General features: G+C 44.2%; 1 pseudogene; it reads right to left on the bottom strand.

Moving 5' to 3' along the window:
* Window positions 1-1,897: 1,897 nt before the first annotated feature.
* Window positions 1,898-6,834, bottom strand: LOC106148407 (annotated as a pseudogene).
* Between the last annotated feature and the right edge of the window lie 10,384 nt (window positions 6,835-17,218).

Genomic DNA, 17,218 nt, shown 5'->3' with positions numbered 1-17,218 from the left:
TTCTAATGGTGATTAATGGCAATGTGTCTTCCATTGTGATGAATTTTAAAAATTTAAACATTCACCATATTCCTTATTATACCTCGTATGTTTAAATTTGGATTCATTTTTAAAATAGAAGAGCCTAATCTAGGGGGTAAACTTTCTAAGGTCCTACGTGTGACCTTCACTTAGACTAAGGTGAGTAATGTGTCCTGGTTTTATGACTAGGAGTCCCTTGTCCCAGGAATGTCTTAGCATTGGGCAAATCAGGATGGCTGGTTACACTATTAGAAAACAGAACTGGTTTTCAAATGTCCCCTTTTAAAATACAAATGTTCTCAGGCAGTATCATATAATTCCTCAATCACAAGGTAGAGATTCAGATTCCTTCTCATAACACACTCCACTAAGCTGGGCCCACTTTAGAACCACAAGGGTCTTCCAGGGAAAGGATCGCACATTCAGACACCTATATGGGCAAAACTTCAATACGTGGGGCTGGGGCATAGCTTAGTGGTAGACTATGTGTTTCACATGCATGTGGCTGTGGGTTCTATCCCTGGCGCTGAAAAAAAGGAAGAAAGGGGGAAATTATTTTAATAACTAAAGAAAGTCATTTGTATAAAATCATTTGGTCTCCTCATTACTTACACCAGGAAATAGTCTCCATTCTTCAAGACAACCACAGGCTAGGCATTCCATTACTTTCTTTTCTTTTGAAAAATATGCAATAAATAAATACTTCCCTACATGAGAAAAACTGCCCAAGCATGATTATTTTTAAAAACTGCTAAAAACAAACACTCAGCCCACCCCAACACACAGAGGCAGTTCTCATTTGGTCTCTGTAGGGGGATATGGGGCTTTTTTTCAGTCTAGTTTTCCCCAAAAGCCAAACCAGGACAAGAATGCAAGTGTGTATCTGAGATCATCCCAGGAAACATCAGGCAGGGGGAGGGACATAGGCCAAGGAAGAAAGGGCCTTTATTTTTTAAAAAAATGTCCTGTTAAATCAACTATCACTGATTTGAAGGTGACAGGTGCTTAACCCCATGGAAAACTCTGGTAAATGGTACAGAACATTGTTAGTCAGCTTCTCATCACTGTGACAAAACGTATGAGAAAAACAACTTAACGGAGGAAAGGTCTATTCAGGCTCATGGCTTCAGAGGTCTTAGTCCATGGTCAGTTGGCTCCATTGATTTAGGCCTGTGGTGAGGCAGAAACACCCTGGTAGAAGGCTGAGGCACAGGCAAGCTGCTCATCTCAAGGCAACCAAGAAAGTTGGGTGACACTGGGGACAAAATACACCCTTCAAATGCACATCACCAGGGACCTTCTTCCTCAGCTGAACCCCTACCCCTAACAGCCCAACATCTCACTATGTAGGTCAGGATTGCCTTTAACGCATTACATCCCAGAATGGCCTTGAACACACAATGGTCCTCTAGTACCTCAGCCTCCTAGGTACTAGAATTACAGGTCTGCACCACCATGCCCAGCTAATGATGTTGGTACTGTCGTACAGTCTATTAAATGTGCAATAGTATATATAAAGAAAAAATTTATATACCTTATTTACAGATACTTTATTGCTAGAAATGCTAATGATTATCTGAGCCTTCAGTAAGGAATAATCATTTTGATGGTGGAGGGTCTGGCCTCAACATCGGTGACTGCTGAGTGATCAAGACAGTGCTTACTGAAGGGTAGGATGGCTGTGGCAATTTCTTAAAATAAGACAGCAATGCAGTTCCCTGCCTCAGCTGATTCTTTCTTTCATGAAATATTTCTCTGCAGCATATAATACCATGCAGCCGTGAAGGAACTTCTATCAAAACTGAAGTCAATCTTCTAAATCTGTCCACTAAATTTGTGTAATATTCTAAATTCTACATTCGCATTTCAATGAGCCTCACAGCATTTTCACCACAAGTTGATCATCCATAAAAGGGAACTCCTCATCCAGTAAAGTTTTACCACGAGATTGTGGCAATGCAGTCTCATCCTCGGGCTCCACTTCTAATTCTAGTTCTCTTGCTGTTTCCACCACATCTGCAGTTACTTCCTCTTCGGGAATCTTGAACTCCTCAAAGTAACCCATGAGGGTTGGAACCAACACTCCTTCCGAACTCCTGTTCATGTTGCTATTTTGATTTCTCCCCTTGAATCATCAACATTTCTAAGCATTCAGAACAATGAATCCATTCACAAAGGACTGAATTTTTCCCTTTCAAATGAGTTTGCTCAGATCCATCAGAGGAACCACTGTCTACAGCAGCTACAGCTTTACAAAATGTATTTCTTAAAAAATGAGGCTTGAAAGTTGAAATTGCTCCTCGATCTATGGGGTGCAAAATGGATACTGAGGGAGCAGACATGAACACAATATTAGTCTCATTGTACATCTTCATCAGAGCTCAGGGGCGACCAGGTATATGGTCAGTTAGCAGTAATATCTTGAAAGGAATCTTTTTCTGAGCAGTAGGTCTCAATAGTGCACTTAAAATATTCAGTAAACCATGTTGTAAGCAGATGTGCTGACATCTAGACTTTGTTGTTCCATTTATAGACTACAGGCAGAGTAGAGTCTATAGAAGTTTTCAGGGCCCCAGGATTTCTGGAATGGTAAATGAGCATTGGCTTCAGCTTCAAATAACCAGCTACATTAGACCCTAACAAAAGGGTCAGTCTGCCCTTGGAAGCTCTGAAGCCTGGCATTGACCTCGCTTCTCTAGCTATGAAAGTGCTACATGGAATGTTCTTCTGATACAAGACCGCTCCATCCACATTGAGATTCTGTGGTTCAGTGCAGCCACCTTCCACAGTGAATCAGCTGCATCTTCTGGGGAACCTACTGCAGCTTCTGCACCTTTACCTGGCACTGTCACCTGATGGGGACGGCTGACTTCCTGAAGCCTGCAGAACCAACCCCCATTAGCTCCAAACTTCTCTTCTGCAGATCCCTCACCTCTCTGAGCAGTTGCAGAATCAAAGAGATTAGGATCTTGCCCCAGACTAGACTTTGGCTTAAAAGAAGTTGAGGCTGGTCTGATCTTCTATGCAGACCACCAAGACTTTCTCCATTTTGGCAAAAAAGATGCTTTACTTTCTTGTCATTCTTGCGTTCATTGGAACAGCACTTGGCCTTTCACAAACTTTTCTTTGGCTTCACAACTTGGTCAGCTAGTGCAAAAAACCTAGCTTTTAGGCTTTCTTGGATTTTGACATGCCTTCCTCACCAAGTGTAATAATTTCTGGTTTTTTAATTTAAAGTGAGAAAATAATTAAGAAACCATTGAAGATTATTAATCAGCTCATTGAGAAGCCAAAAGTGTCCCAGGAAATAAGGGAGTCCAGGAAGAGGGTAAGAGAAAGGGACAGCTGGTTGGTGGTGCAGTCAGAACACGCACGACATTCACTGATTAAGTCTGCAGTCTCATATGGGCAATATTGGTGGCACCCAGAAATATTTACAATGGTAACACAGAAGATCCCCGATCACAGCTATAATAACAGTGAAGAAGTGTGAAATAGTGTAAGAACTACTGAAGTGTGGTACAGAGATACTGAGTGAGCACCTGCTGGTGGCAAAGTGATGCCCACAGATGTGCTCCATGCAGGGTTACTGCAAACCTTCACTATGTAAATGCAACATCTGCAAAGTGCAGTAAAGCAGAGCACAATAAAACAAGGCACACCTGCCCGAGCAGTCACACCCTGTAAAACAACATTTCAGTCAACAACAGACTGCATATCTAACGGTGGCTCCGTAAGAGTATAATGGAGCTAAAAATGCCTATTGGCTGGTGTCATGGTTGACAGACTATTTTGAAGGGCATTGCTCACATGCTTCTGGTGATACTGGCTGGCAGAAGCAAACCCACTGTGCTACCCATATAGGGCAATTATGTACAGTGCATGGCACTTGCCAGTAATCATGTCACTGGCTTATGTATTCACTCTGCTATACTTTTTATTGTTATTTCAGAATGTACTACTATGTATTTAAACAGTTGACTGTACAGTAATGTGTTACACAGGCAGCAACCACATACATCTCTTGACAGTTCCAGGAGTGACGCACACTCTCCAGGTCTGTGTGTGCTCTATCAGGTCTGCAGCTGGGACCCACATAACAATGCACTGTTCAGGTTGTCAAGAGGTGAAGCACTACTATAGTTCTGTTTTCAGCAGTGAGGCCTATTAGCTAGCTTCCCAATCGTAGAGATGTAACATGGAGACCAGGGCCTAAAGTCCTTGCCTAAATTAGAATCACTGGTTGTGGACCAAGAGACAAACTCAGATAGTTCTCTCCTGGGACCATTGCTCTACTCTGCCCCTCAACGACCTACCTAGTTGACATTTTAAACTCCTAGTTGGTCCTTTCTTCTGTTAGAAAAAGGTTGGCAAAGGACAGCCCCTGGGCCCACTCCTGCCCACTGCTGTTCTTTGTAAATAAAGTTTTCCCATACCAAAGTCATCATTATTCTATGTCACTATTCTGTGTCAGTGATGGTGAACCTTTTAGAGTTTTCAATGATAACGAACAGCCTGCTATAGCACAGGGGCCCTAAGTTCGCCACTGCTGTTCTATATATTCTCTGTGGCTCTCTTGCCCTACAACTGGGAGCTAAAAGTACAACCCAGGTCATATGCCTTGCAAAGCCTAACATTTTTAGTTTCTGGCTGCTTGAGGAAGAGCTTTGCCAACTTCTGGATTACAGACTTGCCAAGTGTTCCTCTGATGGCAGGTTTCTTGATACTGCTGCTTAACCACAATGTAGAAAATCCTACAATCCCACCCAAAGCCTTAGAATACCCAGTGATGAATTCTCAGGTTAGACTTCCAGAAACTGCAACTGTGCAGATATGTGGGAACCCAGGAATCAGCAAAAATACCCTCCTAACCTGCTAAGGAAAAAGACACCCAAAATGCTCCACTAAAGAGGTACAGACCTAATCTCAAGCCCTCATCAAGGTGAGGGTTTGTAGAGTGAGAGGAGGGACAGAAATACCCAAAAAGGATGCATCAAATGAAAAGAAGCAGCTCATATAACAGGTGAGAACAGGTACCTAAAGTTAGAGACAGGTTCAAATCCCAGTTCTGCCACTTACTGTCAATCTCTTAATCTTCCATTTTCTGACCTGTAAAATGGGAGGAATAATGATGTCACATTTCCTCGGGTATTGGATGGATTAGTGGAAAGCTTTAATGTATATGAAGTTCTAAGATGCCTCCTGGGATAAAAGTAACAATAAAGGGACCAAATGTGTGATTATTTATACAGAAATACTCAACCCCACAAAATTTAGCTGTCAAAGAATGACAGGATTTTAGTAAGGAGGAGAAAAGCAATATTTAACTACAGGAAAAATGGAATAATCTTAACATAGTCCAACAGGGGGAAAAAAAAACCCCAAACAAAGGAGTATGTTTTCATCAAAGGTGGTTCCCACAAAATAATGTGGGTACAAAGAGGTAAGCTCTAATCAGTTGGAAAAATCACTTACATGAAATAAAGTACATATTTCCTAGCAGGGTGTAGTGGCACACACCTATCATCCCAGGACTCTGGGAGGCTGAGGCAGGAAGATTGCAAATTAGAGCCCAGACTGGGCAATTTTGTGAGACTGTGTTTCAAAATAAAAAGAAAGAGTTGGGGCTCTAGCTCAGTGAGAAGACCCTGTGTTCAATCCCCACTGCCACAGAAAGTACTTATTTCTGGACAATGCTGTATACATGAAACTGTACACAGGGTGGGGAATAAAGTTTGCATTGTACGCTCTGAGTGAAGACAAAGATACACTCCTCTCTTACTGTGTGGCGAAAAAGCATCTGCCAGGTAGCACAAACACCTGCTGACAAACTCAATTTTTAAATATCCTTTATCATCTTACTTCCACAGCTTTGTTCTAAGATCTTAAAAATTCCAATGGTCATTTTTCAGGCTGCGTTTCCAAGCGTAATTAAGCTGTGTGCTACAAAGCACAAGGAGAACCGCTCGGCACTCAGGATGCAAAATCACCAGAGGAGCTGAATCACTGCAAAAGCAATTTCTTTTTCTTTCTCTTTGGTTGAACCAAACTTCTGACCTCTAGTAAACTGGACATCCCATTCTTTTTTTAGGCAGGGAAAGTGCAGCTTGACTGGGAAGGTGGAGATACCTAAAACAACACTCTTCTCTTTTCTCTTCAAAATACACATTGAATTAATATAACAGTCGGAGCAAATGGCCATGCTATGTCCTCAATTTAAGTCTAACAGCCCCACTGGGAGCGGGCTCCGGGTTCCTACTCTAGGGCCACACGGTTCTCATTAGTTTCTCAGGATCTTGCTTTTCACTTTGCACACTGAAACGGACGCAATTAGTTCATCTGCGATGGCCTGGAATACCCTTATATTTGCCAATTTACTAGATAGGCCACCATCTCCTGTTTTGAGATTTGCCTGAACACTCAAAGGTTATTGGACCCAAACGTCCTTTTCACTGCCCAGCAAATAATTTCACTTAAACTTTCCACCAACACACTACTGTTAAGGAACCCATTTTAAGTACACTGGTCTAGGTTTTGTGGAAGTGAGAAAATTGTACCACTTCTGAGAAAGTGCAGGTGCACACTTGGTGATCAAAGAAACCACCCATAGGACAAATCAAGGGACCCGATTACACACCTCACGTCGGTCTGCTGCGAAGACAGGGTCAGGCCTCAGCCTTCGTGACTCTCTACCAGGTACCATTCCCGTCCCCACTGCCGCTCCTGCTTCTCACCCGGGTCTCCTTTACCTGGCAGAACCTTGCCACAGTACAACACTTGGAAGAGCAGGGCCAGGCTGGCAAGAAGCCTCATGCGAGTGGATGCCTCGCATTCAGGTCACATACGGCCCCTTCTGTGGAGGCTGGATTAATGCGACACACTCTGTCAGGTGCAACAAGGGAAGCCCGAAAACAATCCTCCGCCTCATCCATTGTCGGGTCCCCCACTGACGCTGTCGGCTGCTATAAGCACCAGCTGGAAGATGGATGCTGGTATTTCCAGAAAGACCTTTTGAATCAGGAGGGGCTGTGACAGGCCCCATACTGTGGCAGGGCGTAATTATTTCCAATAACTGTCTGTCTGGGCTACTCAGTGATTTCCAAAGCCAAGCACCTCCTCACCACAACAGAACAGGCAGTGCTTACTTGGGAGGCGCTTTTGTACTTAGTTCCCATGTAAGATCACAGTGCTGTAACACCACTCTGTTCCTAGCTCATACAGCAAATCAGAAAAGAACATCGTCGTCTATAAATAATAACCAAGGACAAACTGCTTGGCGAGCGTGCTTGCAAGTTTTCTTAGGATCTGCTGTCAGAGCAACATTCTAGTTTGAGAGCCCCCAGGATCTCCCGGCAGGCGTGCTGTCTGGAGAGAAAGCCACACTCTTCTGTTGTGACTATCGGGGACAACAAAGAGGGAAGCCTCTGGCAGGGTGGTGGCAGAATGCAGCAACTGGGCTCTGAGCTGGAGCCCGAGGCCTGTCGCTCTGTAGCTGTGTGATTGTGAACAAGTCACAAAGCCTTCCGGGGCCGGGTTTCCCCCTCTGTGAAGAGTAACTGTGGAACTGGGTAATTGTGGAAACGCGTGCAATACCGCGTGGGAAGTGCTCCTGGGAAAGGCCTGGCACTTCCCGGGGTCAATAAATGGTGCCAATCTTAACCCAGAAGTGGGACTGCTTCCTTGGAGAGAGAGGCTATTTTGATCCAGTGGTCCAGACTGATTCTCCATGTTGATCAGGTACATTCTTCACCTTGCTTGCTTTAGGCTTTTATTCCTCCTGTCTTTCTGTGTCTTGTACCCCCCTCTTACTTATTAACCCTGTCCTAGAACTCCCCATTTGCTGCTACAGACCTTACAGGCTCAAGTGAAATCCCAGGCGACCCGTTCCCTCCACCCACGCCATTGCAGCCCTGGGCAGGCAACCTGCCTTGTATTTGGTGCCCCACTTTGGATGGAAGGGACAGCTGGCCTTCTGGGTCCATTCACACCTGATCGCTCTCCCTACCTGAGGCTTCTAGGAGACAGAGGGTTGCCGTGTGTCTTTGTAGCCTCTACAGCACCTAACACATGCCCACAAGTCTCCCAGGTCCTCTGATTCTTGTTACAAACACTGTCGTCCCCAGAGCCTTGGTATCATATGCAGTTTGGCGGAAGCCCACTCAAGCTTCTCCCCAGACCTACCGACACAGAATCGGTTCCCCAGGTGATTGGTGCGCACTAAGTTAAGGAACACACCTCTCCTTTGGCCTTTCCCATGCTTCAGTCATTCCTACCTTCCCTTCGGAGGCTGTGCTATTTTCAGTACTATCTACACTGTGTTCTACTTAATATGTGTTTTTAAATTATTTTACATGGACGCTCTTTCTTAGCTTCATCCTGAGCAATGACATCCAACCTGTTAATAATTTATTTGACAAGCCAGAAAGGAGTATCACCTTTTCTAAGATTGGAAGGTACAGATGAAATGTTTTCCTGATACATACTAAAACAGACAGCCATTAAAGTGTTTACCAAAATTAATTCATGTACCCCGCTGGGATACTCAGGCCCACTTGAGTTAATGCAGCTCTGGACTTCTTGGAGCTGGATTCGAAGACATCTCCTAATCCCTGGTCCCGTATGTGTCCACTCCCAGCACACTGCCCCACTGGCAGGTATATTTGTCTTCAAAATAGGGCCATGGGAGGCAGCAGGAGGAAGAAAACCAGGCTTCTGTCCCTGCATGGTCCCTTTGTAACTTGCCATGTCATGGCCTCTTCTGAGAGCTCATTTTTATGCTGATCTAACCCTAGCTTTCCTCTAAATCACACAGTGTGACATAATAAATGACAAAGGAGGCTCTGGAATCAGAATGACCTGGATTTCATTCTGTCTCAATTTTCCTTATATGTAAAGTGAAGGTAATAAAAATACGCGGGTATCATACCCATTTCACAGGACTTGTAAGAAGAAAAGAAACAATAACAGGAAAATAGATAAAAATCTAGCACACAGTTGTTGCTCCACAAATAATATAGCTAGTATTATTTTCCCTTGAGTCTACAAAGCTCAAAGACTAACGGATAGCATCTACTGAGTACTGAACAGGCAGCAGGCACAGTGTTAAACAATTTATATTTTGTCATTGAATCCTCACAATAACCCAAGGAAGCGGAGAATCTTATCCCTCCTTTTATGGGTGAGGAAACTGAGGCACAATGGTCAAGTCACTTGCTCAAAGCACACATATAGTAAGTGGCCCAGGTAGATTTGAGAGTAGACTGTGTGATGCTAGAAGGATGTGGGACATTAGAACCAGCATTTGTAGCAACGGCCCATGCTGCCTCTCTATACAACACCAGTCTACATGCAGACTTCGCCAAGGCAACAATTACCATGTAATTTGGCCTCAGAATCAGTTTCCTCAGCTGTGGTAGGAGATGGGAAGGTCTGGCGGTTTTGTAGCAGAAAATGCACCCCCCAGCCAGTATACTTTACCTTCTCAGTTGCCCAGGTCATAGTTCCTGTTCCAGTTCTGGTTGCTCCTGCCTCTTAGAAATGGCTGGTCACTGTGATGCATAGCTGGTCACTGTAATGTACATTGTATAAACCAATCCCCAATTGACAAGCCATTCTGCTTCTGTACTTCCTGCTTGCTTATCCCATATAAGCCCTACACCACCAGAGATCAGGGCCTGATATTTAGGGAGTGATCCCAATCAGTGCCCATCAATGTAAATAAATCTGCCTCCTAATCCTGGGTGTTGTTTGGGTGTTTCTGCTGGCTGTTGCAGTTTGGATATGGGTTCAGTGTGTCTCCTAGGGGTTTATGTATTGGGAGCTTGGTCCCCGGCATGGCACTGTTGGGGGACAGTGGAAACTTGAAGAGGAAGCACTGAGTGGGAGGGGATTTGATCACTGGGGCACTGTCCTTGGAAGGGTTTAAAGCTTTAATGACCACAGGAGCGAATTGTTACAAAAATAACAAGCTTAGTCTGGTGCTGTGGTACACATGTATAATGACGGGTACTCAAGACCCATGTAATGCCAGCTACAGAAGAGGCCGAGAAAGGAAGATCACAAGTTCAAGGCCAGCCTGGGCAATTTAACAAGGCACTGTCTCAAAGTAAAAAGTGAAAAGCAATGGTAGGGTACTTGTCTAGCTTGAGCAAGGTCCTGGCTTCCATCTCCAGCACCCATGGAAGAAGTGGGGGGCATGACTGGCCCCTCTCCTGCTCTCCCACTTCCTGTCTCTGCACGTGATCACTCAGACTTCCACACTCTCATCATGAGCCTTCACCGGAGCTAAGCGAAGCTTGCACCACCCTCTCTAACCCCCAGAACTGTGAGCTAAAAAAACCCTTTTCTTTTTACCTTACCCAGCCCCTTGCCCTCTGTTATAAAAACAGGAAACAGAACAACACAGGGGTAAGAGCTGCCACCTCATGGAAGGAGGTGAGCACTGACTGAGGGCAGCTCACAGGCATCACAGGGTCATTCTCCTCTCAGAGGAGCACCTGGAGACCTTCTGCAGCTCTTGTTACCATGAGCTCTGTTATCTACTGAGCCTTTACATCTGCATGAGACTCCAGCAGCCATCAGGAGTTTGAGCCTGTGGCTATGGTATGCATATTTTTCTCAAACTATAACACATGAGTACATTGAAACAATTCCAGTCAACAGTACAAAAGATTTCAAGTGTGGTGGCACACGCCTGTAGTCCTGCCACTTGGGAGGCTGAGGCAGGGGGAGCACTACGTAGTGAGACTCTGCTATTAATTAATTAATTAATTAACCAATATATAAAGGGTTCATTTTAGCCCACATCTGCACTAGCATTTGTTGGTTTTTGTGTTCTGGATGTGAACCATTCTGTCTAAGGTAGAATGGAATCTTGGAGTTGTTTTGATTTGTATTTCCCTAGTGGCTAAAGATTCTGAACATTTTTTTCATGTACTTATTAACCATTTGGACTTTTTCTTTGGAGAAGGCTCTACTCAATTCATTCGTTTTTTTTTTTTTGTTGTTTTTTGTTGTTTTTTTGGTTTTGGTTTTTCTCCGGTACCGGGAACCGAACTCATGACCTTGAGCTTGCCAGGCAGGCGCTTTTGCCACTGAGCTAAATCCCCAGCCCTCATTAGTAATTTTTTGATTGGGTCATTTGATTTGGGGGTTTAATATTGATGAATTTATTATTCATTCTAGACATTAGCCCTTTATCAGAAGAGTAATTGGCAAAATTTTTCTCCCATTCTGTAGGCTGTCTCTTTACTCTGTTGATTGTTTCCTTTGTTATGCAGATGCTTTTTAAATTTGATGTAATCCCATTTGTTGATTCATGGTATTCTGTGCTATTGGAATTCTGTTCAGGAAGTCCTGGCCTGTGCCTGTGGCTTCAAGCATTTCCCCTAAATTATCTTTCAGCAGTTTCAATGTTCATTTTTATACCTAAGTATTTGATCCATTTTGATAGATGTTAGTACATGAATGTAGTTTCTATCTCCTGCAGATGGATAACTATTTTTCCCAATACCATTTGTTAAAGAAGCTATCTTTTCTCCAACACATGTTTTGGCCTCTTTAGAAAAAGAAAATTAGATGGCTAAAGGTGCTTGTGGTTGTTGCTGTGTCTTCTATTCTATTCTACTCATCTACCCATTTTTTTGTGCCAGTACCACATTGTTTGTATCACTATAGCTTTGTAGTATAACTTGAAATACAGAATAGAAGCATAGAGTCCACTAATTATCTGAAAGTAAACATCCATGTAGCTGTCACTCTGTTCTCCCAGGAGCTTCTGGGCACTTTCTTTCCTTACCCTTCAAATGTAATTCACCCTGCCAGCAGTTCACCTCCTCAGCACTACTGACACTTGGGGCTGGACAGCTCTTCAGTGTGGGGACCATCCTGTGCACTACAGAATGTTCAGCATCTGTCCTGCCCTCCCCCTACTAGATTCCAGAGGACTCCTACCCCAGGGGTGATGACTGATAATTTCTCTGGACATTAACAAACATCCCTTCGGGACAAAAGTCACCTCAGGTTAAGAACTACCAGACTATTAATGGGTAGGTACTTTCTAGCTGTCCTTTATTAAATGCCTTCTTAAACATTATCATTTCAGTTTTCCTGGTGAAAGGAATTCTCTGCCAAATAATTTAACATATTAAATTGACCCCTAATCATGGCCCACTAAAATGGCTTTTGTAGGTGGAGTGGCCAAATAATTTATTGTCCAAACTGAAGCCTCAGCCAGTACCCAGTACTGCCTGGACAAGCTAGCATGATCACCCTACTGCTAAGGAACCTCCACAGTGAGCGGATATTATGCTCCCAGCCATGCACAGTTAGGGCTGTGTGTGTTTGCACTGGCTAGTTGTACATGGAGTGACTGACAACAGTTAAAAGCAGCACATCCCCAAGGGCAAAGTAACACAAACCCAAAGAAATGCCTCAAGACTGAGAAGTGGCAGAACCAAGTACTCATTCGCCTTGGGACTCTGGAAGTATATCCTTCAAATAATTTCCTCCAAGACACTATTTAAATAACTATATTCACCACAGAGGCACAACAAACTGATCTAAATAAATGTCTGTAATATTTGCACATAAACCCGAAAAGGATCATGGTCACCCCTTCTAAGAGGCTTTAGTCTACTGTGGGTTTTTAATTGATGCATCTGGGTTTTTCCCTCAGTGTTACTGGAATGTAAGGCAGCTACTACTTACCTGCCTTGTTCTGCGTTTGATCTCATAGGTCCTGGTACTGACTGGCGAAAGTGACAGCGAGGTTTCCTTTACATACTTGAGGGTCATATTCATAACCTATTTGCCTCAATGTAACTCAGCTCGTCTTCCACTCTTCAGAAGAGAAGAGGAATTTTCTTCTCCATTAGGCACTTTTACACTGTACTGAATATTTATTTCTGACTTCTTCAGCATGTGTTTTCCCCTGTTTTCAGCTACTATATTCATTGGCAGACCAAACCACCAGTGTCCTAAATCTGCATAGTCTGGGTACCTCTAAATTGTTGCAGCACAGCCCTCAACCTCAGCAGAAGCCATTTAGAATAAGGACTTCCTCCATACAAGCCAGTGAGGCCAAGCAGAACAAATTTTGAGACTTTCTATTCAACAGCTAGGGAAGTGGAGTTGTCTTTGTCCACTTTCTGTTGCTCTAACAAAATACCCAAAGCTGGATATTTTATAAAGAGAAAATGTTTATTAGTTATCTCACAGTTTTTATGGCTGGAAGTCCAGTATCAGGTGAGTCTATCTGTTCTGTCTGGCTAGAGCCTCGTGGCCACAACATCCCACAATGGTAGGGGATGGTGTGGAAGAGACTACAGGGAAGACAGGAAATCAACATGCAGGGGCCAGGCTCACTCTTTTTATAACAACCCACCCTCTATGGAACCAACCAGAGCTGGGAAAACTGCATTGACCCCTGCCAAGAGTGGTGTCCCATGACCTAAGTACCTTCCTCAATCTTTGCCTCTTAAATCTCCTACCACCTCCCAACTTTGCTAGACTGGGAACCTGCTGCCAGCACATGGAGCTTGGCGGGGGCACATCGAAATCACATCGAAATCACACTCAAACAATAGCAGGGAGTTAATTCTCTTTTGTCAGACTTGACCCTGAAATCACATCAACTAGCATTTACTACACAGTCATCTTAACACTTGAGACAGAACCCAACAAGCAGAGAAAAGCAGAGCGACAAAAATGAGGAGAAAGAAATGAGATCCTAAAGTCATTTTTTCAGCCTTTAGCAAGATGCTCTGCAAGCCAGGCCTGCCCACTCACCTATTAGTAATTTGAGCTCACACTAAGCAAAAACATATATGAAACATTCTCTCTGCATCCTCATTCCACATACTATCAGATACATATGCCCAGTGACAGTGCCTGTCAAACTTTTTGAAAGCAACTCACAGTAAGAATTACTTTCTTTACTGTAACCCAAAATGTGCATATACCCCCACCTCTAGAACTGATTCAGCTTTATAAAACTGCAGTCTTCACTAACATGTGATGATGTGCTATCCTCTGTCTTGTTCTATATCCTTTTAATACTCATTGTGACCCACAAAATGGATTTTATGACCTTTATTTTGAAGAACACTGCCTTATGAGGTTAGATTAAAAATTGATTTCACCAGGAAGAATGAAATAAAAAATGACAGGATAATTTCAGTAAATCAGGTGATGGAGGAAAATAAGATTGGTCCTTAAATTACCTAGATGGCTTATCAAGTGTCTAGCAACAGAAAAATGCTATCTTACCTCTTCTGACTGCCCAGGACCCATGTTAAACAGAGGAGGAAAACTCACAATGAACTAGAAATCAGTTACAAAAAGCTATTTACCTTCCAAAATACGATTAAAGGCATACATAAAGAGATGGAAGGAGGCTGAGCATGGTGATGCACATCTGTAATTCCAGCTACTCGGGAGGCTGAAGCAGGAGGACTCCAACTTCAAGGCTAATGTGAGCAACTTTTCAAGACTCTGCCTCAAAATAAAAACTAAAAAGGGCTGTGGTTGTACCTTAGTGGTGGAGCACTTGCCTAGGCTGCTGGAGCCCTGGTTTCAGTACCCAGCACAGCAAAGGAGAGAAAAATAAAGAAGCAAACACCTAAATCCTGCCGATAAGCTGAGATACATTATCTTTAGGCTGAAGTTAGTTATGACACCGAAGCTCAGCAATAGCTGAGCATGTCAGGATAGTGCCTTTATATTAGGATCAGGTCTCTGGAGGAGGATCTGGGGGGATGGAGGAAAGAGACAGAATGAATATGAACATGAATATGAACCAATGAATGAATGACAGAACTTGCAATGTAAGCCCCGAGCCTTTACTTCTGTATGTAAGATAACTATAAAATTCTAGAAGATATTGCAGGCTGGATAATACAGAGTATTTTTAACTTTTCCATGTACTCTATTTGTATTGTCAGTCAGCCAAAACTTCCTTTTTGTTTGCTCAAAAGCACTGCAGAGCCCTAATTAAATCTGGGGAATCAAGTAGAGGATGAGATTTCTCAGGCTGGCTGGAAATCGAGGCCGAGGGTGGTAAATAGTACTGAGAAACCTTCAGCTGTTTTCACTCTGCAGTGGCAGTGAAGTTAGCTCCTCCTACGTCTTCCAGCGCTGTGAGGTTCAAGTGCAGTCATCCGACTGCTGGAGAAGCCCATTAACTTTTGTGCCACCAAGAGGGAAACTTGCGAATTTCAAAACAGAGCGAAGTTTAAAACAAGCAAGCACTTGCAAGTCCAGAATTCTCTTCTGCGAACTTTCCCAGCAACAGTGACAAGCAAACCTCCCTAGGATGTGTTGTCGGTAGATTTCTTCATTTTTCGTCACCGTATTGTTCAAATACACCCCACCTGCATGACTGAACTTAAGCAAATAAACTGTTTGATCAGTATGTGCAGCTATCACAAAGAAATGTTAAACCCTTTCTGTTTAAGAAGTCCTCAGAATTGTCTGCGTCTGTCTTGCCCGCTTGTAGGAAGCGTAAGTACTGCTCTAGAGGCTTGTTCATTTGCGCTATTGTTTATTACAGAATTCTCAGACATACAAAAATGAAGACTCAAGCCAGGCATAATCTCGGTACTCTGAGTGGCTGGAGCAGGAGGATCATAACTTTGAGCCCAGCCTGGGCAATTTGCCAAGGTGGTATCTCAAAATAAAAACAAAGAGGCTGAGGATGTAGCATAATACAAAGGCCCTGAGTCCAATCCCCAGTACCAAAAAGAAAGAAAGAAAAAAAAAAGTAGAATCATAGACTCCTCAATACACCTGCCAGCTAGTCGGTGACTTTTTAAAGAGACAAAAGTATATAGTATATATGCTTCTCATGTGTCAGTCACTGTTAAACATTATTCTATTTAATAAATGAGAAATACGGAGGCATTTGTTATTTTTATCTTCATTAATACCATCACATCACTGACGCTCCTTTGACAGGCGCCATCCTGGTTATGAGCTCCGCATATGAAATCAGACCCTGTATAAACTTTAGATCCTGAGGAGATTCACAGCAAGTCGTTGCTCTTCCCTCCAGGACTTGGTTTACCATTTAGAAGACTGCTAATGATGCTCCAAAGTGCCTACTGGGATGCTCGACACCCTTAAGGCTCTCTCTCCACCCCCTTACAGTGTGTGTTCCACAGATCAAGGTGCAGCTTGACTAGGTTAAGTCAGGCAAGGCGCTTTGCTTCCCCTCCAGACATTTGATTTGGAAGCCCCGCAGATCCGTCCCATCAGGACAGAGGGCAGCATGTCGGGGATTGCCCTATAATCTCACACACATCCTCCGAACTGGCTGGGAAGTTTCTGGGGGCAAACGGGCTAACGCTGAGGGATGAGCCAGCTTTCCTGAAACACTGCTGCGGTCAGCACCGCGGTGTCTTTCTTCCCGAAGGGATCACCTTCCAGACGCAGCCGTCTGGGTACTAGCAAACAGATCGTGTCAGTTCGAAAAGTTCAGCGGAGTTGGCTCTGGTGTGTTTACAAGTCCTAGCAGATCCCAGGAATGCTCAGGATAATTATTACCCCACCCCGGAGCTCCAGCCCAACCCTCTCACATCTGGAAGGAAGCGGCCACACAAAGGCAAGCGAAAGACAGACCTTCGCTTGCAGCTGATGTCTCAGGCCAGGAAAGATTTAACCCAAGCCCTCTTGCTTTGGGAACAAGGGCAGCCACTGGTCAGTACTAGGGCACAGGGCACCCACAGCAAAGGAAGACTTTGCCCTCTCACCGAAAAGAAATGGCACTTGTCAAAAGAAGAGCTGCATATCATCTTTATTTGCCCCGCTCAGATGAAAATGAAAGATAAAGCACTCAAGAAAACAGATAAGGGACGGGTCGGCACAGGAGCGGCTAGGCTGCGACACACCTATTTTTTAAAAAGGGCAGCCAAGCCAAACCTTTCGCATCCTCTGCGAAATCCCTCCCACTCCTTTCGCTGCCTTCAGAAAGTACCTCCAGGCCGCCGGAGCTGGGATTCATCAGCCCTTCTCCCAGCCTCCCAGGATCCCGCGGCAACCAAGGCCATGGGTCCCAGGGGACGCGCGTGCAAACCCCACCCGCGCCAACGCCTCGAAACCGCCAAACTTCCTGTCCCCACGCGGCCAAAGGGACAGAAGCGCCGTGCCGGGTGCCCCAGGGACTCCAGCGCAGGCTGCGGCCACCCCGAGCCCGGGGCGC

The sequence above is a fragment of the Chinchilla lanigera genome, unplaced genomic scaffold, assembly GCF_000276665.1.
Source record: "Chinchilla lanigera isolate Chin_1 unplaced genomic scaffold, ChiLan1.0 scaffold00020, whole genome shotgun sequence".
In the NCBI taxonomy this organism is placed as follows: domain Eukaryota; kingdom Metazoa; phylum Chordata; class Mammalia; order Rodentia; family Chinchillidae; genus Chinchilla; species Chinchilla lanigera.
The sequence above is the reverse complement of the archived record's forward strand: the minus strand, read 5'-3'. Positions and strand labels throughout refer to the sequence as shown.